The sequence below is a fragment of the Lissotriton helveticus genome, chromosome 6 (assembly GCF_964261635.1).
Source record: "Lissotriton helveticus chromosome 6, aLisHel1.1, whole genome shotgun sequence".
Taxonomy (NCBI): Eukaryota; Metazoa; Chordata; class Amphibia; order Caudata; family Salamandridae; genus Lissotriton; species Lissotriton helveticus.
The window spans coordinates 1,112,231,016-1,112,253,038 of record NC_136067.1 but is presented as its reverse complement, the minus strand read 5'-3'; the positions used below and the strand labels follow the sequence as shown (position 1 = coordinate 1,112,253,038).

General features: G+C 42.4%; 1 protein-coding gene across 1 annotated transcript in view; it reads left to right on the top strand.

Moving 5' to 3' along the window:
* Nucleotides 1-994: 994 nt before the first annotated feature.
* Nucleotides 995-22,023, top strand: part of RASGRP3 (RAS guanyl releasing protein 3) — a 672,488-nt gene continuing 651,459 nt past the window's right edge. Inside the window, exon 1 of the mRNA XM_078648770.1 lies at nucleotides 995-1,266. The gene's annotated coding sequence lies outside the window, so the exon portion shown is untranslated. The remainder of the gene's footprint in view (nucleotides 1,267-22,023) is intronic.

Here is a 22,023-nt window from a genome sequence, read left to right as displayed (position 1 = left end):
CTAAGACAGCCATCCAAAACTTTGGGGCTTATTTACAAGAAACTGATGCATCTGTATGGATGCGTCAGTTTCCACGCGCCTGCGTGTGAAACCCTTATGCCACCATGGATGTGTCGTATTTACAATACAGCGCACCATGGTGCAAGGACTGACGGATGCGTCAGAAATGTTGACGCATCTGTGGGCGCAAAGTCACGCATTGCTGGAGTCGTGTCGCAATCATGATACAACTCCAGCAATGCATGGGGAAGCCTGTTTCTAATACACTGCGTCACTCCTTACGCCTGCTTCAAGATTTCACTGCTTCACTTCTAGGAGGCTTTCCAGCGTGGGAACGACTACCCTGCATACATAATCCTCTGGGTTCCCGTGTTATGGTATTTTTTCTCCACATTTCCGTCTGTATTTAGCCATATTTATTTTTGCTCAACTTTATCTGTATTTATCCATATTTATTATGGGTGTTGTGAAAAGAAAAATAAAGCTGGAACTGGTATATTTCTACATTTATTTAACCAATAAATATGCAGTCAAGCTTGAATGCTTGCCAGGTTTCAGAGATATGAACACCCACAGAAGATAAATCAATGCACGTATATGAAAATATGAATATGTCAGTATCTGCCTTGTGCATATCTACTGCTGTTTAAGTCTCTTTACTAAAATTCATTTTTTTAACCCCCTTATCTATCAATCCACACAGTTATCGGCCTGGCAGTCATTGCAAAGTGTCTTAAGAATCACTCAAAAGACACCCAATTTCCGTTTTTATTCACATTCAAAATTAAATACAGACAAGAAAATAAATGGTTTTCTGTTTGTATTTATTTGTAAAGATCAGTAAAAACGGGAAACAGGGAGCCTTAATTTTCGTTACAAAAGGGGTTAGCCCTAGAGTCCCAACCAATCACTTTGTTCGAGCTGTGCGATCAGTTGCACAACACACACCCAAGCTTCCTGACATTCCTGCCCAGTGAGCTGCCAGCTTGTGACTTTCTTGCTGGTTGGTGGCTACTGGGTGCAAAGAGAGAACGCCGTCTGCGCCAGCGGAGTTTTTTTCAAGGAAGACAATAATGATTTTCAGATCCCGGCCGCCCCCCCCTTGGCGTGGCTGCGGGGTCTGTCAGCGGAGGGGCACGTGACCAGCTGAGGGGCACAGCCCGGCCACGAAGGAAACAGCTGCTCTCTGCACGCGCTCACAGTTGGTAGCTGCGTGTGTGGAGGGAGGTGCGAGCGCGCGGAACACCTCGGCGCAGCAGAAGCACAGTGAGTGACCGGGGCATGGCCCTGGCATGCGTTGTATTTTGCCGGTACACCGTGGGAGGGTGGCGGGGCACGAATGATTGAAACAAGTGTCTCTGGTACTAACTGAATTTATTAATTTCTTAAGCAGTGTTTCTAGTAAAAATGGTAAATCTCACTTGGTCACAGTCTGTAATTTGAAGTCACGTTAAGCTATTGTGGTTATTATGTGTTATGTTACATTATATATATTTTACTGTATTGCTATTTGTCCCCCTTAGTGCCTTCTTGGATAGTCCATTTGTATTATTTATGTATTGTTCGCTTCATACCCCCTGGCTAGGTGGCGAAGCGCTCCGATTTGCTTCAAGTTCCTGTGTGCCCAGAGAGTGTTATGTTATGCCATGCTATGCCATGATATGTCATGGCATGTCACGCCAGGCTGTGTTATAATGGTAATGCATGGCGTTCTGTGATATGGAATATACCAGTTGCGCTTGGCAATTCAGCTACCTCTACTGAATCTAGGGGGTTTGGCCCCACCATCTAAGCCGCGAAGGACCCGAAAGTTGTCCTTTCACAACTAACTTTGCGGTTCGATTCGGGCCCTTATGGTCGCCGAGTGTTGTGGTTATGGGTTTGCAACTGAGTCAGTCGGCGACGCTGTGAAAGGGACTCCGGTGAAACTCAACAGCTGTCCCTTCACAGCCAATCCACGTTTTGGTGGTTCAGTTGCAGCAACAGAAAGACACTCAGTGGACAGTGGTGGATCGAGCTAGGACACGTGCACGGGGCATCGCCGTGACTAGAAATATATGATGTAATATATAACGAGTCCGCACAATGCACGTTTAAAATGTGTTTTATCCTGTCTTTTTAGATTGGGAATGGTATATATTCTGTCCCGTTACTGCTGCCGAATAATTAGCATACATTCTATTGTGGTTTGCAAATGTATCGATAATGAGCCAGACCTAGGAATTTAAACCCATCTAGGGGCGAGACTCATGTTTCTATTTTATAGCATGCTAAAGCAGTTGCTTTTCATTTTGATGCATTAATATTACAATGAAAACGTTTAATGAAGCAAAGAGAAATCAATTAGTTTCTGAGACTTGTATTGTGTTGTGTTGTATTGTATTGTATTGTGTACTGCCTGATAGAGGCTATGCACTTGTCACCATACTCTATAGCTCTCAAAGTCACGCTCAACACTCATAGTATGCACTACACATACTTATGCTGCATAGTGCTTTAGGGATCCACAAGGTAAGTAGAAAACCTGTTGTTGTTGGAAGCGATCTATGAGTGCATCTAAATTTCAGGTACGGTCAGTGTTTTGGGATATTTAAATCGTTTTCAAGGCTCATCCCTCCTGGAACGCTCACTGTCCACCCCCTATAAAATTACATCATAGGGATGTAATAATGTTTGATAAAGGTAAATTAATTTGCTTCACATTTTGGCAGTAATATTTTTTCAATTTTTAGTTTTTGTGAAATTCAAAGCAGGCCCCTAGAGAACTATACACAGCCCACTATTCCCACCATCTCTTCAACCTAGGGACTAACATAATCAGCAGGGAACTCACTAGCACCCTCAACACCTCCATCTCCACCGCTACTTTCCTGGACAAATGAAAAGACGTAGACATCATACCACTTCTAAAGAAACCCTCCGCTGATCCCAGCAGCCTAAAAAATTACAGACCCATCTCCCTGCTCCCCTACCCAGCCAAAGTACTCGAGAAGGTCATCAACCAACAGCTCACTGAATACTGGGAACAAAACCACCTACTAGACAGCTCAGATCATTATTTGGGCCAACCACAGCACCAAGACGGTGCTGATTGCCGCCACACATGACATCAGAATGCTCCTTGGCCACAGAGGAACTGTGGACCTGATCCTCTTCGACCTATCCACTTCATTCAACACCGTCTCCCCCCACAACCTCATCGCCAAACTCTACAACATCGGCATACAACAAAACACCCTCAAGTGATTGCATCCTTTCTCACAGCACACACACAGAGCATCCAACTAACCCCCTTCACCTTCGCACACAAGAGCATCATTTGCGGCGTTCCCCAAGGATCATCCTTCATCCCCACATCAACATCTACATGACCCCCTTCCAGATGTCAAAAAGTAATAAATAATAATCATACCACCATTTGTAAAGTGCGCAGCTACTTCAGGCGAGGTGTACCGGCGCTGGGGGCCGTCGGGAAGATTAAGCGATCTATTGGCCAGAGTCACAAGGTGCTGGGCTAACCTGCCACCGGTGACGGGGATTGAACTGTGAGCCCCCGTGGTCTGGAGTCAGCCACCCTGGTCGCTGCACCATACCTCTTCCAGATCCCACGGACTAAACTTATTTTCTCGCTCACCGATGACTCCAACAGTGCCAAAACCAGCTTCTGCAATGCTGTGACCAATTTGGGCAATTGGATGAGAGACAACTGTCTCAAATTAACTCCAACAAAACTGAAGTACTAATCTTCAGACAAAACTGAAGTACAAAGCTTCTGAAAGAACTCCTTCATTTGGGATCACAGTTGGTGGCCAGCAGAACTTGCACCAACACCCACACTGACAGACTGTGCTGCAACATTGGCATCGCCCTCGTCACCCAACTGACAATGAAACAACAAGTAAAAACAGTCGCTTTCTCCTGCTTCTACACCCTTTGCATGCTCAGCTAAATTTACAGATGGACCCCAATCAAACCTAGAAAGACCATCACGCAGGCCTTTGTTACCAGCCCCCTTGACTACTGCAACACCCTCTACATGGAATTCCCACCCAGCACCTCAGAAAACTCCAGGCCATACAGAACACCACAGTCAGACACATCCCGGACCTCCCTATAAGGACCCACATCCCTCCCCATCTCAGAAACCTCCACTGGCTCCCCGTCCAGAAGGACTGCCAGTTAAGGAACCTCATGCACACATACAAAGCCCTACACAACCATGGACCATCCTACATCAACCATCGACTGAACTTCCACCAGCCTGCAAGACTCCAGTGCTCCACCTCAGTCGCACACACCCCCCACGTCCACATCAGCCAGGGATGCTCCTTCTCCTATATCACCGCAAAGTCCTAAAATGACCTGCCCCTCCACCTCCGAATGGCACCTTCCCTAGCGGACTTCAGCAAGAAACTCAAGCCTTGGCTTTTCAACTGAGACACAGCACCCTCAGTGCCTACATACCCCTAGGGGTGACAGTGCTGTGCTTTGCAAATACTGATTGATTGATTGATTGATGGATTGATTGATTGATTGATTGATTGATTGATTGATTGATTGATACTGAGAAAAAGGAAGGCTTACATTCGTAAAGAAGAATATTGCAGAGTAGAGGCAGAAAAGTCACCACATTCATAGGGAGAGCCAAGCCTGAGTCAGATCAAGGTCTGACTTGGCACTAAGAGACAATGCATGAGCAGAGTGAACTATGTGAAGTCACAGAACACTGAACTTAGCAAATGTGCATACCCCTTCTCTATAGATGCTGGCTTCCCGGTATGCGGACATCTAAATCTTGCCTCCACGTCCGGAAGAGCGCGCTACAGATTACTGTGGCTCTCATAACTGTATATCCTCGGGTCCCTCTGGGTTCATTTTGCGCATTGAGGCCACAGCACTTATGTTGCTGCCCTTTTCGTATCTCCGCTTAATTATATGAAGAACTTGTACAGCGGCTTCTCCAACTACAACCTTCAGGCTCCATTGGGATCCTGGTCCAGGTTCCCTCACCGGTCTACTCCGGCTATTTTCTCAGGCATCTCTTGACCTTTCAGTCCTGATGAGGATCCCATAACCTTGTTGGGGATCGAAACGTCCTCCGCACCCACATCTTGACTCCCACATGTATTATTGATTTATGCGAAGCATACGATGTCTTTTTGATTGTGACTAACTGATTGTTTAATTTTACCACTAAGTCACTTTTTTTCATGTCTGAGGTAAGGAAATCGGCTGATTTCCAGTTACCCCGTCACGTTCAGCTCTTTTTATGTTTTTTGTATTATCTGTGTGTTTATCTTTGGTAATAAAATTGTAATACTTGCTGCATCGTACCCAACTAGACCCAATCCTGATTTCAGCATTGCGGCTACACCTTCTTATTCTTTCTTGAAAGGGACCATTGCCTCTGAAAACTCAATATTACCCTTGGTCCCTTTCGTCTATAAGGGTTCCCTTGTTAGTTGTTGTTAAATATCAGGAGTGCAGCTCAGTGAATCATGCTGGGGGTATGTGAGTGTGAGATTTACCAACAAGCAACGAGTTGCACCCAACTAAAATGGGTAGGGCTGGCTGGGGCCAGCGAATGGTGGTAAAGGACAGGGCAAGGAGTATTTGGCCTCAGTAAGATAGACAGGACTATGTTGTCCACTATAGTCCAGTTGCTCCGCACAACAATGTAGGGTAAAGAGGCCAAGAACAGTAGCCTTGAATATGCGCATACCTAAGATCAACAAACCGGGCTTAGGGTGGACAGGGAGCGTTTGAGACAGATGTAGGTGGCCCAATACCGGTCGGTAACGGCCGAAATTACTGAATTTCGGCCGTTACCGACCGGTATTGGGCATTTGGGATGTAGGTGGCTATATTTCAGATTCGGTAATTTACCGAATCGGTAATTTAAGGAATCGGTAAATTACTGATTCCTTAAAATACCGAATCGGTAAATTACCGAATCTGAAATGTAGGGAACACTCAAATGAGTGCTTTTCCCATTTTAGGATTCGTTATTTACCACCAACTATAAGTTGATGGTAAATAACGAATACCTTTGAAAATGCAAATCTGTGCCTTTTCAACTGTGCCATGTGGCAGACATACATGCCCTTGTATGTGTGCCTCATGTGCACACAAGCACGATTCAGGGGTGCAACAGGGTGTCAAAGTGACACCCTGGCACCCTTGAATATGTCCCCCATTTTACCGAATCGGTATTGCCATTCATTCCTATGGGCCTCCAGGCCCATAGGAATGAATGTCAATTACCGAATCGGTAAATACCGATTCGGTAAATACTGAATCTTACAGATTTGGTAATTGTACCGAAAAATTATCTACATCCCATTTACCTATTCTTAAATACCAAATCGGTAAAATTCAGGGATTTAAAAATAGGTAAATTGAGATTACCTACATCTGGCCCTTGGTCTTTTAGAGCCCAGGCCTAGCAGCAGACCTCGCTTGGAAGTAGAGAAAAGTCACGGAGAGCAGGTTAGGGGAAAGCTGCAAAAAAATTAAAATGCTGCAGAATAACTAGCATCTTGTAATGATTCAAGGCACCTAAAACTCTAGGAAAAAAAAGCTTGAAACTACCCGGACCATAAAACCCTTGTAAAATGTGGCAATCTACACAGAGAAGAATCAGTAATCCCTCTTTCTTTCTTTCTCCTTTTTAGGAGCCATTATAAAAATGGTATCCCCAATTTAAAGATTATACCTTTGGATGTGTATGCTCGAAGACATTGCCTTTTTTGTTCTATTAGGATATGCAGTAGTCCTTTGTTTGGCTTCAAATGGTTGTTACATTTTGAACTACTATTCCTAACTGTAGATTTGATGTCATTCGGGGTGTGCGAGGGCCCTTGTTCCTAAAAGGAGCACTCCTCTCAGCTGACCACTCTTTAGACCTTGATACCCCTATAGGAACAGTACACTCCCTGTTCTCATACTTTGAAATAAACTCATAGTGCGTTCCCTGATTCCTGAAGTGATTCCTTGGATTTAACACTGATGACAAGCAAACAAGAACTGGTCAAGGACCTCAACATATGCACACTTCATTCTCTGTTCCATTCAAATTGCATTGGCATACCTTCTGGGCCAAGCCTGTGTGGAAAGTGGGTCAACTTTCATGTACTTACAAACGTTTACCGACTTTGTTTTATCTCTTTGGCCTGTTTGGATTTGCTATTTGGCATTTCGGCCGTTAGTGTGCAAGATCATATCTTTCTAGCTTGAGCCCTGACAGCGCGTTCTGCACGTACATCCACGGCCCTCGAAGCATGGATTGCTGCCAGTGTGCAGCGCAGGCTTTTCTCCTCTGGAATGTGTGCCACACTTACCAACTGTTCGGCAATTTGATTTCTTCTTGTCTCCACAGTTCATTGTGTGAAGAATTGCTATCCATGCCCAGCCGACGATGCTTGGTGTCTTCTGATTAGGGCTCGCGCAGCAGTGCTCGCGCAGCAGTGCTCGCGCAGCACGAGTCTTTTAGAAGGTGAAAAACAGGGTTTGGAAGCTGCCCTAGGAACCGCACACGCTTGTGCGTGTGCTTTTTCCTTTTGTGGCCAGCTATTGGCCTTTGTGTTTGTTTTTTTATAAAAGACTGCATGCAATTGGCCATAGGCGGGCGCATTGCTCCGCCCATGGCCTATTGGTGTCTATTATGCGCTTGGCGCGCGTAATAGACACCAATAGGCCATGGCTCGCAGTTGTGCATGCGCACGCACCACTCGCGTTTTTCTGGTTTTCTTTGGATCCATTTCACTTTGAAGCAACCCGCAGGAGCCGGCTCCCGAGGCAGCCTTCAGCAAGGCGCAGAAATGGATCGAGGTGAGTGTCGGGCTGAGTGGGCAGTTTTGTAGCACTATTTTTACTCTGAAATTGTGAAGTCTGTGTGGCACTATCTGTACAAAATATTACAAGACTGCTTTTGGTATGATTGGAATTGTCATGATTAGCTACTTTGGCATTTAACTATAGCCATGTTTGAGCAAGAAGCGACCATACTGTGTGGTGAAAAGGCACTGCCAGAAGCATTCTGAACTCTCCTACGTATTACTAGTTCCTTTGCTGAGGGCACTTCGTGTAAGAGTGGTAAGGGATGAATGAGCTGTATTCTGATTGCACTGAAATACCTTTGAAGCCCTGAAGTTCTTAAATTGTGCCAGGCAGATTAGACTGAAATTAAAGATGTGTAGTGCTGCCTGTTTACTGAAATTCTTTAAAGCACGTCGCCACCTCGGCTCCCCCCGCTCCCCTCTCCAACCTGCTGTCTCGGGGCGGCAATTCCCCCCATCCCAATCAAGCTTCAATCGGTCGCCGCAGGGCTAGCTATGCCACTGTTTCATTGAGTGAATAAATACCCTTGAAATGCCGAAGGCCTCGCGCCTCCCATACCTGCCCTCTTCACACGAGCGCGTTTGTGTGCGTTAGCTGTAATTATTCATTCATTAGTGTACAATCCTGCTCCGCAGATATTGACTTACCTCATCCGAATATTATATTATGACTCACTTCGCTGCTAAACTGTTCAGGTGCGATGTGTGCCAGGAAGGGTTGGTTTCTGTTCAAGTTAGTCATGGTACATAATAATAACATGATACAATCCCGCGGAAGGACGGGCGGCTGAGACAAACTAAACGCATTTCCTGTGCAGGTTTGGGACACTCCCCTGATGCCTTTGTTGTTTTGTGTGTGTGACTTTGGACAGTGGAATAGGGACACGTTTACACATGCCTGTAATGGTCTGTGTAGTAGCTGATGGGGGCAGTAGTGCGAACTCCCAATGACTGCAGTCCTCATGCAGTTACCAATGCGGGGCAGTTGCCTCCTGTTCTATACCTTGAGAGACGCTGTTAACCAACGCCCAGCTAACTCCAGGGCCTTGGCGTTGAGGACCATAATGGATGTCGGTGCTGTCCAAATTAAGTAAAAGACAAAATATGCAGCACATTTTGTGGTAGTATTATTTAATTACTGTCATTTTAAAAATGATTAACACTGTTTGGATGCAGCTTTCACGTCATTAGTACCAGTATAACATCCAGATGCAGTAATAATAAACAGAAAGGTGACCAATCAACCTATGCGAAGGTAATTCCACTGCACAACAAAACGTGTTGCTGCATATTTGGTAACTTTTGCTGATTATGCAGCAGATGGTGGTTTATATGGCAAATGCGGTAAATTACTATGTGTATGCGGAAAACGCAGCCGCTGCGTATTCACATAATTCCTGTGGCCAATCTTATATTTGTATCTTTCACTTCTGTGTTAGTGAGATTATGGCATAGTTTGTTCTAAATCTCGCTCGAAACTCTATCTCTTTCTATTGCCCTGCATTGCCAGTTCCGACCGAACCATCGCATTATTAAAGTTTGAGCTATTGGTGTTGCATTATTTACCAATGCCAATAGCTCAAACTATAATAATGCAAGCCCTATTGTATTGCAAACACTTGTTTTTTTCTTCCCTCATCACGTGATGTGGACCTGTTTGGTACTCAGCTGCTTGTAACTTTCCCTGCATCATGTGACACAGGCCTGTATGGGACTTGGCTGCAATTTTACTTTGGGAAAACTCATCAATCTTCAAATACGATTGCTACAAAGAAGATTTTAAATATGTTTGGGTTTTTAGCACTGTTTTCTTTTACGGCGGTAAGGTTTTTTAAGTATCACTGCGGATACTGGTGGTATTTTGTTGATGAGTTACTTGGGTATTTATTTCGAATACCAGTGCAGTCATTTGTATGCATATGTACAGTACTGTTATTTTTTATATGTATAAGTCATCTCAAGTATCACTATGGAGACTGGTGGTGCTTGGTTGAGGAATTCTCAGGTACTTATATTGAATACTGGTGCAGTTATTTATATACATATGTACAGTATTGTTATTTAACTATTTCTCCTCACTCTATAACTCAGTCTTGACTTGGATCATATTTTAACATGCAGAAGTAAAATCACCTAATTTTTTCCATTCTGTTCCTAGTAATCCACCCATACAATAGCAGAAATGAAAGAAGGTATTAAACCATTATGCAAGAGTATGTGACACTTCTCTTAGTGCTGAATGCAAAACGTCATTGTTATTGCACTGTTTAGGTACCGAGGACAGGAAGTCTCTCTGAAGAAATTGGATTTGCATTATCTTCCTAAAGTTAGTATGGCTCTCAACCATTGCCACTTAGGGAAGAGAATGCAACATTCTGGGGAATCTGGGGAGCAATACATTACTGAATTGCATAAACTGGCTTCCACATGCAACTTTGGGGTTTCAATGAAATGCCAATAGTGTGACCAGTTCATACTAGGATATGCATTGGAAAAAGCCAAAGAAAGTATGCAGCAAAAAGACAATCCATCCTTTTAGAGGTTATCACAATGACGAAGACATAGGAACATTCTAAAGCTTATGTTGATGTCATTTGTAAGGATACCATCCACTATGATAGTGGGGATGATCCTCCTGTTAGACATATGGGATAAAAAGTACTGTACCTATTAAGAATGTGAATAGATTCCAAGGTAAATGCTTCTGATGTGGGATAATAGGTAATCTTGTGATTTTTAAGATTACCCTAGCTGAAAAGTATATTGTAAAACTTGTGGAAAGAAGGGTTATTTCGAAAATGCTGTAGAGCTGAGCATGAATCTTAGAGAGTGAAAGAAGCTCATTGTGTATTAGAAATGATGGAATGTGAAGAAGTCAATTTACAAATCAAGGAGGAGGGGAGTGATGGTCCATTTGAGGTTGTGGATGTGAATGGTGTATCAGTCAGGATGCAGTTTGACTCAGACGCAAAGGTGACTTTGATCCCTAAAGATTTTTATGAGAAATATTTGAGAGGGAAAGTTAAAGTGTTGAAGCCGGACGCAAAACTGAAAGGTTATGGAGGTAAAACCCATAGAGTTATTGGATTATTGGGAACCATAGAATTCAAGGAAAGGATAATTCACATAAACATCTATATTTAAACCAAGAGTGACTTTTTAATACATTGGTTTAATCAAAAAGGATTGTTAGTGTATTTTGATTCCAACAAAACACCTTCAGTTAAAGTTAGGAAGTCTGTTGAGGATAGTGAGATTTCCGTGGCATCTAAGAATTTTGTCAAACCCAATTCTCAACCTAAGGTTGCGAAGGTTCGCTATGTTCATTAACACCTTGAATGCTAAGGCTTTTCCCGCTGGGTGCTGATATTGTTGTTTTACCATTGTTCATGACAAGGTCAGCTCGTCATAAGCACAGCTCCAGTAAACTGCATGACGAGCTGACCTTGTCATTAGCATGGAAGAGGTTAAAGGGGGAGAGATGGTATGAAGAAGGACTTAGAGAAATTGGTTGATGGTGGAATCATTTAGGAGATAGAGGCGACAGAGTGGTTAGCTCCCATGGTTATTGCATGAAAGGACAATGGCGAAGCAAGGTTATGTATTGAACTTAGGCACCTGAACAAGTCTATGTTCATAGACCATTACCCCCTACCTAATATTACAGAGATGCTGTGTTAACTGAGCGAAGTCAAACATTTTTCCACTCCGGTTCTGATTTCCACCTACCTTCATATCAGGTTACTTCCCTTATCTCAGGAACTAGCTAATTGCATTTGTAACGGAATGTCTACGTTTTTGAGAATGCCCTTTGGGTTAATATCTGCTCCTTCAGTCTTTCTAAGAGCTTTGGAAAACGTGTTTAAGGGTGTTGAAGGAATCGAGATCTGATGTGTTGGTTTATGGGAGGAGTTTAGAAGAGCATGACAGTAGGCTATGTGAGCTATTGAACAGATTGATGGATAGTGGCTTAACGCTGAAACCCAAAAAGTGCAAATTCAATGTGGTGGAAATAGAGTACCTTGGACATTTGGTAATTGGTAGTGGAATCCTCACCAAAGAGGAACTTGTAAATACTATCCTGAATGTACTGTCTCCAAAGAGTAAGGACAACTTGGTAAAGTTTCTGGGCATGGCTAAAGTCTACAGTAAGTTTGTGCCTGAATTTGCTGAAAGGAACAGTTTTGTGACAGGTTTGCTAAAGAAGGATAAAGAGCTTTTTTAGTGTCAAGAGTGGGAAAAGGAATTTGTTGACATTAAATATTGTTTGGACAAAGCCTCATGCCTGAGTAGTTTTGAATCCTGTGATCAGACTATTTTGATGACTGATGCCAGCTTGAAAGGATTAGGTGCTATTCTCTTGCAGAAATCTGAGGGGCAAATGAAAAATATTTGGTTTATCTCTCCTGGATTGAGAGGAGAAAAAACGTAGCTATTACGTTATGAAAAAGGATGCCCTTACTGTATACTTAAGGAAAAGAAGGACCCGGTCACTGTATTGATCTGCCTCTATTTTATTTTGCGCAGAATCACACCCTAAGGTATTTAATCCTTGGATGTTTTTAACTTTCAAGTGCTTACAAATTTCAGCACGTTTTTTTCTGAAAGTTTGAAACAACAGTCTGAGGTTACGTCGTCGTGCACAGAACATATATTTACAAATACTACAATTTTCCTCACAATGAACACATTCTCAATATATACAAAACATTTATCACAAACAATTAATAATAACTTCAAGGTTGTACCCTACTAAATGATTCCACCAGGTTTTAAACGAAAGAACTTTTTGAATTTAGTGCAAACCTGGTAACACAAAGGCTTTTAAGCTAAATGCACATTTTTTATGTCATTGAGCTCATGGGAATATTTGACACAGCCTTTTGCGAAAAAGCATTCGTTTTTTGTGAATGTCTCAAGCCGACGCGTTTCCAAGTCCGTCGTTCATTTATCGGACTTTTCTTCAGGGCTTAATAGCTGGGTACCTTCTTGTGCTGTGTTGTCGAGTCTATTGTATTTATCTGAGACTCTTGACTGGCGTTTAAGCTTTACTATTTTTCAATGACTCCCATTTCTGCCACGTGTCATTTAAACTGGTCCGGTGCGAGTTTGGAATGTTGCGAAGCTCAACAAGTGTGCTGGCTTTGCTTTATTTAACAGGGCGTCTTCATTGTTTCAGGGACGCTACCTCTATCGTTTGGTTCTTGTATTTCCACAGCCGCCGGTTGTTCGCACTTTTGCAGATTATCCGGACTTCATCTTATTAACGAGGGGATCACAGTCACTTTCGTTTAGTCGAGTGTTGGTTATCACGGGCGCTGCAGTGTTTTCATGTCGCTCTTCACATTTAGTCTGGTATCTATCCACCGGAGTAGATACCAGACTAAACGTGAAGAGCGACATGAAAACACTGCAGCGCCCGTGAAAACTAACACTCGACTAAACGAAAGTGACTGTGATCCCCTCGTTAATAAGATGAAGTCCGGATAATCTGCAAAAGTGCGAACAACCGGCGGCTGTGGAAATACAAGAACCAAACGATAGAGGTAGCGTCCCTGAAACAATGAAGACGCCCTGTTAAATAAGGCAAAGCCAGCACACTTGTTGAGCTTCGCAACATTCCAAACTCGCACCGGACCAGTTTAAATGACACGTGGCAGAAATGGGAGTCATTGAAAAATAGTAAAGCTTAAACGCCAGTCAAGAGTCTCAGATAAATACAATAGACTCGACAACACAGCACAAGAAGGTACCCAGCTATTAAGCCCTGAAAAAAAGTCCGATAAATGAACGACGGACTTGGAAACGCGTCGGCTTGAGACATTCACAAATAACGAATGCTTTTTCGCAAAAGGCTGTGTCAAATATTCCCATGAGCTCAATGACATAAAAAATGTGCATTTAGCTTAAAAGCCTTTGTGTTACCAGGTTTACACTAAATTCAAAAATTTCTTTCGTTTGAAACCTGGTGGAATCATTTAGTAGGGTACAACCTTGAAGTTATTATTAATTGTTTGTGATAAATGTTTTGTATATATTGAGAATGTGTTCATTGTGAGGAAAATTGTAGTATTTGTAAATATATGTTCTGTGCACGACGACGTAACCTCAGACTGTTGTTTCAAACTTTCAGAAAAAAACGTGCTGAAATTTGTAACCACTTGAAAGTTAAAAGCATCCAAGGATTAAATACCTTAGGGTGTGATTCTGCGCAAAATAAAATAGAGGCAGATCAATACAGTGACCGAGTCCTTCTTTTCCTTAAGCATTACATGTTGTCCTACCCGGCCACATTATAGGACACAACCCCAATATTTGATACTTACTGTATACTTGGCAGTGAGGAGGCTTAGAACATTTCTAAGGGGACACAAACTTTAAATCAAATCTGATCTCAAACCTTTCAGGGAAGTTTTCATGAAAAAGGATGTGAATTTTATTTCCAGCAGAATTCGCAAATGGGTTCTGGCTCTCCAGGAGTTTGAATTTGTGCTTTCGTACATTCCTGGTATGCAAAATTCAGTGGCTAATTGTTTCTCAAGATGGTGCCAGTCTGATAATGATGGAACGTGTGATAAGTTTTTTGAAGGTGAGGTTTGTGATGTGGAAATCGACGTTTGCTTTATCACAAGGGGCATTGTCCAAGAAGAAGAATGGAGGAGAGAGCTTGATGGAGATCAAACTTTATAGAAAGTGAAGAAGATGATGACTAAGAGTTGGTATAAAAAGGGCTGTGAGGAGCATCTGAAAGCCTTTTGGCAAGTCAAAGAGTAAGTCATTCTTAGTCATGGGTAAGTCATGAGGGGTAGTAGGTTGGTGCCTTCACATAATCTGAGAAAAAGTTTGATAAGACAATGCTCATGAAAGTTACATGGGGACATCGAAAACCAAAGAAAGAGTCCAGGAAGGGTGCTGGTGGCTGGGCATGGACTTGTTGGTAGAAAGGATTATGAGAGATTACATGGAAGGTGCTAGTAGTGATAAAGTGTTGAAATGCGGGGTTCAGCCCATGGCGGTATGAGAACCAGCCTAAGGACCTTGGGTGGATATTGCTCTGGATATTCTGGGTCCCATTAGGATTACATCTCTGTTTAAGTATGTCCTTGTTTGCATGGACATATATTCCCTTTGGCCAGAGATGAAATTAGGGAACTCTATTGAAACTAGCGAGGCGATTAACTTTCTTGCTGAATTGTTTTCCCTCTTTTTTGCTGACCAACCATAGCGTCCAACTTACAACCAGAATAATAGAGGAATTTCTGCCTGCAAGAGGCGTAAAGCATAAGAAAACAGTGTTGTATCATCTAGAAGCCAACAGAATGATTGAGTGCTTTAATAAAGTGCTGAAAGATATACCTCTGTCCTTGATGTGTGGTGCAGATTGAAAGGTTACATTGAAGAATAAAGTGAGAGAATATAGGCTCACCCCACATTCCTCTACTGGCGTCACACAGTTTTCATTGTTTGGAAGAAGGACGGGCAACAGTGTTCTGTTTCCCCCATGGGTGGATGACAAACGTGGGGAAGTGGACAGCAGTTTTGAACCTGGTGATGAATGTAGATAGAAAGAGTGTAGGAGAGGGAGAAGATGGTAAAGAGGAAAGACATGCCTAAAGCAGCAAAAGTAATTGATCAGCAAGTTGGGAATTGAGTAAAGATCAAGTCTCCAAGGAAAGATGAAACTAACATTTAAAAATTAGTCAACCACTGAAAGTGATTAAAGTGTCTAAGAATGTGGTTAGGACTGTTGATCATAGGATTTGGAATTTGGGAAGGGCAGCCAAATGTCATCCTGTGCATCCTGAGTTTGACATGCAGGTGCAGCTGAAGGTATGAGGAAGAGCCAACCTGCGAGAAAGAGGCCTTTTTATTTATGTGATTAGGTTTAGAGGATGTACTATGTTCTCAAGTTAAATATGTGTTGCTGGTGTGTGGGAACGAGGTTCTCTTATTTATGTTTTCATTGCAGTAATGTTTTCTATTTATTCGCTTTGTGTAAATATTATATATTGTATGAGGGAGAGGTGTGGTATTCTAGAATTTTATGAGGTTGTTGGATATTAGAATGGTGAGGTCAGATAGAAAAGGAGCAAGGAGGAGTGAAGCTGAGCTCTGACTGGCAGTTGGTGTATGGGGTCTTTGTCAATGCTTTCTACTTAAAAAAAACCTCAGAGTGCTTTCCCTGACACCTGAATTGTTTCCTTGGATTTCACGACAGGGAGAGGAGATGGCCTAACGGCTAGGGCGGTCGACCTCGAATCTGGGTACTTGTGACAGAGCTTGGCAATGACGCTGAACATCCTGTGATTCTGGGCAAATGACTTAATCTCCCCACGCCTAAAAAAAATTAATGTGTCCTCACGTAAAGCAACAGGTGCTATGTAAAGTGCTCTGATACCCAACTCGAGTCAAGTTTGTGCTATGTAAAACTCTGTAAAATAAAATAAAAGTAAAAAACAATGGTCATCTGGTACAATTCCATATTTTGACTCCTGGATTCTGATTTATTTTTAGACTACTTCTTGTCATGACATGACAGACTAGAACTGCCAAGAATCAAATGTTTACAAGTGCTAAAACTAATGTGGGAAGTAGGTGGTTGCTTTGTAGAGTTAAAACTACATTCAGGTTCTCACAGTCTCAAACAGTCAAAATACCCATTGTACAGATAAGGTGCTTTTCCTTAGTCTGTGCCAAGGCACGCCTTCAACTGGATTTGCTCGACACAGACTACCACAACAAATGTAGTGTCCCAAGTATAGCTGCAAAACTCACAACTGTCCTTGATCAGCGCATTAGCGAAACATGGACCTTCTGTGTGAAGCCAGCATCTGCTTTTTACTGTGCCGGCAGTGATCCTGCCAGCATTGGAAAAGGTGGTGGAAATGTCCTTTCAAAAGCGTACAGTGAGTGACTGCACCTGCCTGCAAGGGGAAATTATGACATCCATGGGACCTCCTCTGTTCCATTTCAAGGGGGCGCTCTTCAGGGGGACACTGACTGTGCACCACTTCAATGTTGAGCAGTTAGTCCAACCTCTGAAATCACGTTTGATTTTGCAACATGCATGGGGCCATTCACTGATACAAATGAAGAAATGCACCATTAACATTGTGGTGGCACTACATGTGCACCAGCATGATGTGTATTTCAGGAGGTGCGGCACAAGCATCTGCAGCCCCTTCTGTAATATCAAAATATCCAGAGAAGCAGAAAGCATGCACTCATGCCTGTTGCATTCCTGTGGCACTTTTAATAATGCAGCTCTTAATGACAGTTCTGTGACATCTGTTATATAAATAAATGCATTAGTTTTCTCCTCCATTTTGTTCTTCCTATGCTTTTTCTTATTAATATTTTTAATAATTTTCTTCTTCTGCCTTTTCTTCTCATCTGTTTTCTTCTTCATTTTCTTCTTCTTTTGTTTGTCTGCTTCTTGTTCCTCATTTTCCTTTATTTTCTTTTTGTTTGCCTCCTTTTTTCTTCTACATTTTCTTCTTTTTCTCTTTTCCTTCTTCCTCTTTCGTCTCCATTTCTTCTTCTTCTTCTTCTTCTTCTTCTTCTTCTTTGTCTTCCTTTTTCCTTCCTTTTTTAATTTTTATATTAGTGGTAGTTGTAGTAGTCACAGTATCAGTAATATTATTATTGCTACTAGTGTTACTGCTAATACTACAACTCTTGTACATAGAACTGCACCGTGAAAACAACAAACTATCTCTCTTTGATTAGCTCTGCTTATGGGTCACCTACTCCCCAATCCCTCTGACATCATTCACCATGTTTTAACTTTCAAGTTTATCAGTTATTTGATTTATGCTCTTAAAGGCATACTGTATTTTTAATCATTATTTCTATTGTATGTGTCACTTTAATACTATAAGCAATCAGTTCTAAAACATCTACAGTTAGCATCATTGTGCCACCATCAACAATAAACTTTGTTTAAAACTCCTATAACTGTAGTTAGTCTAAAAACACATGCTTAATTTTTTACATTTCCAAACATTTAAACATATTGTTAAAAAGTGCTCTGTTTGATGCGTAGAGTAGTGTGCTGACAATTGAATTTGTTATCTGCCACAAGAGATAGATGAAGAATTCTCAGTTTTCTAATAATCAGTATTAGAACACTGGAATGTTGGGAGCTCCATTGAAGACAATGGAGGGCTCCATGCCTTTACGGGCCAGTAAAGGCCAGCAAAGCAACATTCCAATGTTGTTTTCAAAGGCCTCTCAGAGCCAGAGTGAATTTAAACCCCTCGAACTCCGAGAGGCCTTTGTTTTACCAATGAGGAACAGCTTTTCGTTCAGGACTTGTCACTAAGTAATATCTGATATTGTTTTAACATTGTATTTAATCGTGATCTTATGAGGTTTGCTTGGTTATCCACTTTAACCCCTTCGGCGCTGATGACCAGTTCAGCTCGTCATCAGTTGCGCCGCTCCCACGCTGATGACGAACTGAGCTCGTCATCTAACGCGGCTTTTTGAAAAAAGCAGCGTAGCGCGAAAATCGCCGCAGCGCGCATGCGGTTAAAGACTTGCTCCATAGCTTCCTTGACTCTGACCATTCCAGATTTCTATCTACAAAAATTGAAATTTAGCTATAATTTACATATTATTTATTTCTAGTTTGGATCAGGTGCAGACACTATATGATTACATATCAGATATCTAAAGGAACAAGTAAGTGCTGTTTTGACACTGTGCCATTAGTTTTTGAAAATGATGTTTACTAGGACCTAATTCGGGTTGGGCGATATATTCCACTCCGACGGCGGCATTGGTGGAATTTGACCACTCATAATGTGGAGTTCCAGCAAATTTCTGGTGAAGATTTTTCTCTTGTGTGGCTTGAAAACGGCAGGCTGGAGAGCGAGATTTGGCATCCCTAGTGCGATTTTTGATCGCTTGGAGGGTACCCAGTGAGATTTCTCCAATGCAAGCGGTCACAGGTGGTCATGACTGTTTGCGATCAGAAAGTTGCTGCTCAAGTAGAAAATCTAACTACGTAGCAGCAAAATCAACTCGAGAAGGTGCGCCCTCTGGTGTGCCGTGTGGTGCAGTTCTTGCTAATTTGTCAGCATGAAATGAGCTCCTGGTGCTAAATCACAGCACAAGCTGTATGATGTGCCCATTTCTGCGCATTTGCGCAATTCCACGGAATCTCACAGAGTTTTTTTTTAACTTTGCGGTATTCTGGGTAGTAAAACTCCATGAGTTCCACCAAGTCTTAATTCGTAATACATTCTACTCCGCCGGCAGAATTGACGGAATTGTGGCCACTCGTAACGTGGAGTTCCAGCAAACTTCTGGCTGAGTTTTTTCTCATGTGTGACTTGAAAACTGCAAGTTGGAGAGCAAGATTTGGCGCTGCCTGGTGCAGTTTGCTCAGAGGGCACCCAGTAAGATTTCTCCTACGCTGGCAGTCACAGGTGGTCACGAGCATTCATGGGCAGAAAATTGCTGCTCGAGTATAAAATCTACTCAAGCAGCAGAAAATCAACTTGAGAAGTTGCAACCTCTGGTGTGCCACGTGGTGCAGTTTGTGCTGATGTTTAAGTGTGGAATGAGCTCCCATTGCTAAATCACAGCGCGAGTAGTGGGAAGTGCCTACCTTCTCCCACTTGTGGAATTCTACGGAAGCTCACATATTTTTTGCAACTCCGTGCAATTCCAGGGAGTAAAACTCTGCGAGTTTCGCCAAGTCTTAATTTGTAATACATGAGTTGGGGATACTTAAAAAAGGCCCATCCTCATTTTTCTACAAATTGAAGTTTGGTATGTTCTTTTTCCCTCAAGAAAATCATATACTAATGATTTTTGATTCACAAGTCCACTGATCATGTAGCTTAAATGCTGAGGCCATCATTCATTGGTTAACCACCCAATCAATAGCTCCAAACACAGCCTTAACCCCATGGTTCAACAGAACTAATATGTCAATGTATTGGGCTGATGTCCCCTTCGCTGGCCCAAGCATTATGCTACTGCGTAGAACGGTCACTCATTCAGTTCCTCATTGACAGATAAAAAACACAATAAATACATGCAGGACTAGATTATGTTATCTTATTATTCTAATAGAATTTTTAGATTATGTATTCAAAGACTATTGTGCAGTTGCTGACAATGTAGTTCAATGTTGCACTTTTAAGCAGAATACATCAAAGAACTGAATAATATACACTTTCTAAAAAAATGTACTCACCACTATTCACAACTTTGCTCTGTCGCACATTAACCAGTAAATACTCTACTTTGTAAACATTGGCATCCTACAAACTATGGCTTTGATTGTACTTTCTCAGCCATCTGTACTCTGCACAGCATCCACTTGCACCTTGCAAGAATATTTAGCATGACACTATCCTAAAGTCACTCAAGAAACATTGTGAAATGGCTGTTAGTGGTGGCTCCTTCGCTAAGGCGAAGGCGTGTCGCCCAGTGAAAGAAGGGAAAAATAGAATGATAATAACTTGATGTTATTATAATTTTATTTCTTCCTGCTGTGGCAGCATTAGGGTGGGGCTGCTCTGCTCACAGAGCAGGGGAGGAGTGGTGGGCACGCTGAAGTCTCGGGCCGGACAAACCGTCCTACTCAGTTAGCATGTTCTCCACCCAGGCTGCCTTTACAGTTTGGGTGGAGGACATGCCCATGCTCCCCCAGTCCCCGTCTGAGCGCTGAACTACGGTGATCAGACCAATCACAATGCTGCATTGCAGCATTATGATTGGCTCAGGGGAGGCTGGCTGCTTCCTGTTCGGCGGCTGCCGAGGAGAGATGACATGGGACAGAACGGCGAGAAGGTAGGTGCCTTTTTCTTTATTTACACCCCCTTAGCCCCTCACTCCCCAGCCCACCACCCCAGATCCATGCTGGCTGCCACTGATGGCTGTGCCTGCCTATGGAAATCCAGCATTTACAAGAAATCACTAAAAGGATCACAAAAGAATACTAATGAAATGGAAACATGGCATGAAATACCGTCTACCAACCCATCAGACTGCCTTTCAAGAAACCCACTGCAAATAATTCCTGAAATTTCTGCAATGGATTGCTGCATTTCTTATGTTTTTTAATGTATCTAAACAAAAATATTTATAGGAACCACAAACACTCTCTGATCATTGTTATTACTACTGTTCTTATTATTGAGAATTAATTAGAACTAATAAGAATTCTCACCCAAACAGACAACAGTCCTACAAACAACCACCCATTCCAGTCTTCTTGCATATATCCATCCTAACTTCACCCCAAAACACAATCAGAAGATCATGAGACTGAACTGTATTCAGTAATGGCATGCTAACTAATCTCATCTGACAGCACATCACAGGGCACATATCTACTGCCTTCACCCTTCAGATATTTTGGAAATCAGCTATTTAGAGTGAAAGTACTTTCCACTGTATCATAATAGATAATCACACGGCTATTGAACACGCATTGTTAAAGCCAAGCAGGTCTGGCCTTAGAAATGTGGTCTGATGGTTTACTTTTAAACATTTTTACTGCAAGCATGTTCCCCAGAAATAAAATGAGAAAAAGAAGGGAAAAAAGTCAAAGCAGAGTAAAGTTGGTGGCAATATGCTTACAAAAAAATAAAATAAAAAAATAACAATCTCATATTATTTTAAAGTAACAATGTAGGTGATTCATAGCTGTTAGTGAATGTAGGAGTGGTAAAGAAACCCTATATAGTTTCAATGCACATCTTAGGAAAATATGATTCTTACTGGCATAAAAGTAACTTAAGGCTTTGAATAGCAAGCAGAGTGCATGTACAGGAGATCGGGTGCCAGGCCCAGCCTTCAGACACTGTTACGTTCTCTTGCTTTCTTTTTTAGGTCTCTCCTGGCATTGCAGCGCATATGCGCTGCATGCTCTGCGAGGGCTTCTTGGAATCAATACGGTTTCAGAAGATGACTTTCGGCTCTGCCCGTAATTTCCATTGGTGTGCATCATTTGGCGTCAATAATTATGCTAAACGGAGTGTGACAATTGTACTGGAGGCTTTTTAGTCCCTCCTGGTTACCACCCTGTCCACTTTTGGCCTCGCCCACCTGGACTGGATCTTTTACTCCTCTGCGTGACACAGTGTCTTCTAATTACTGGGTGACCACTTTCTTGTTTCTTTGGCATAATGGCGTGGCGACAGCTGCTTGTGTTCATGTTTAC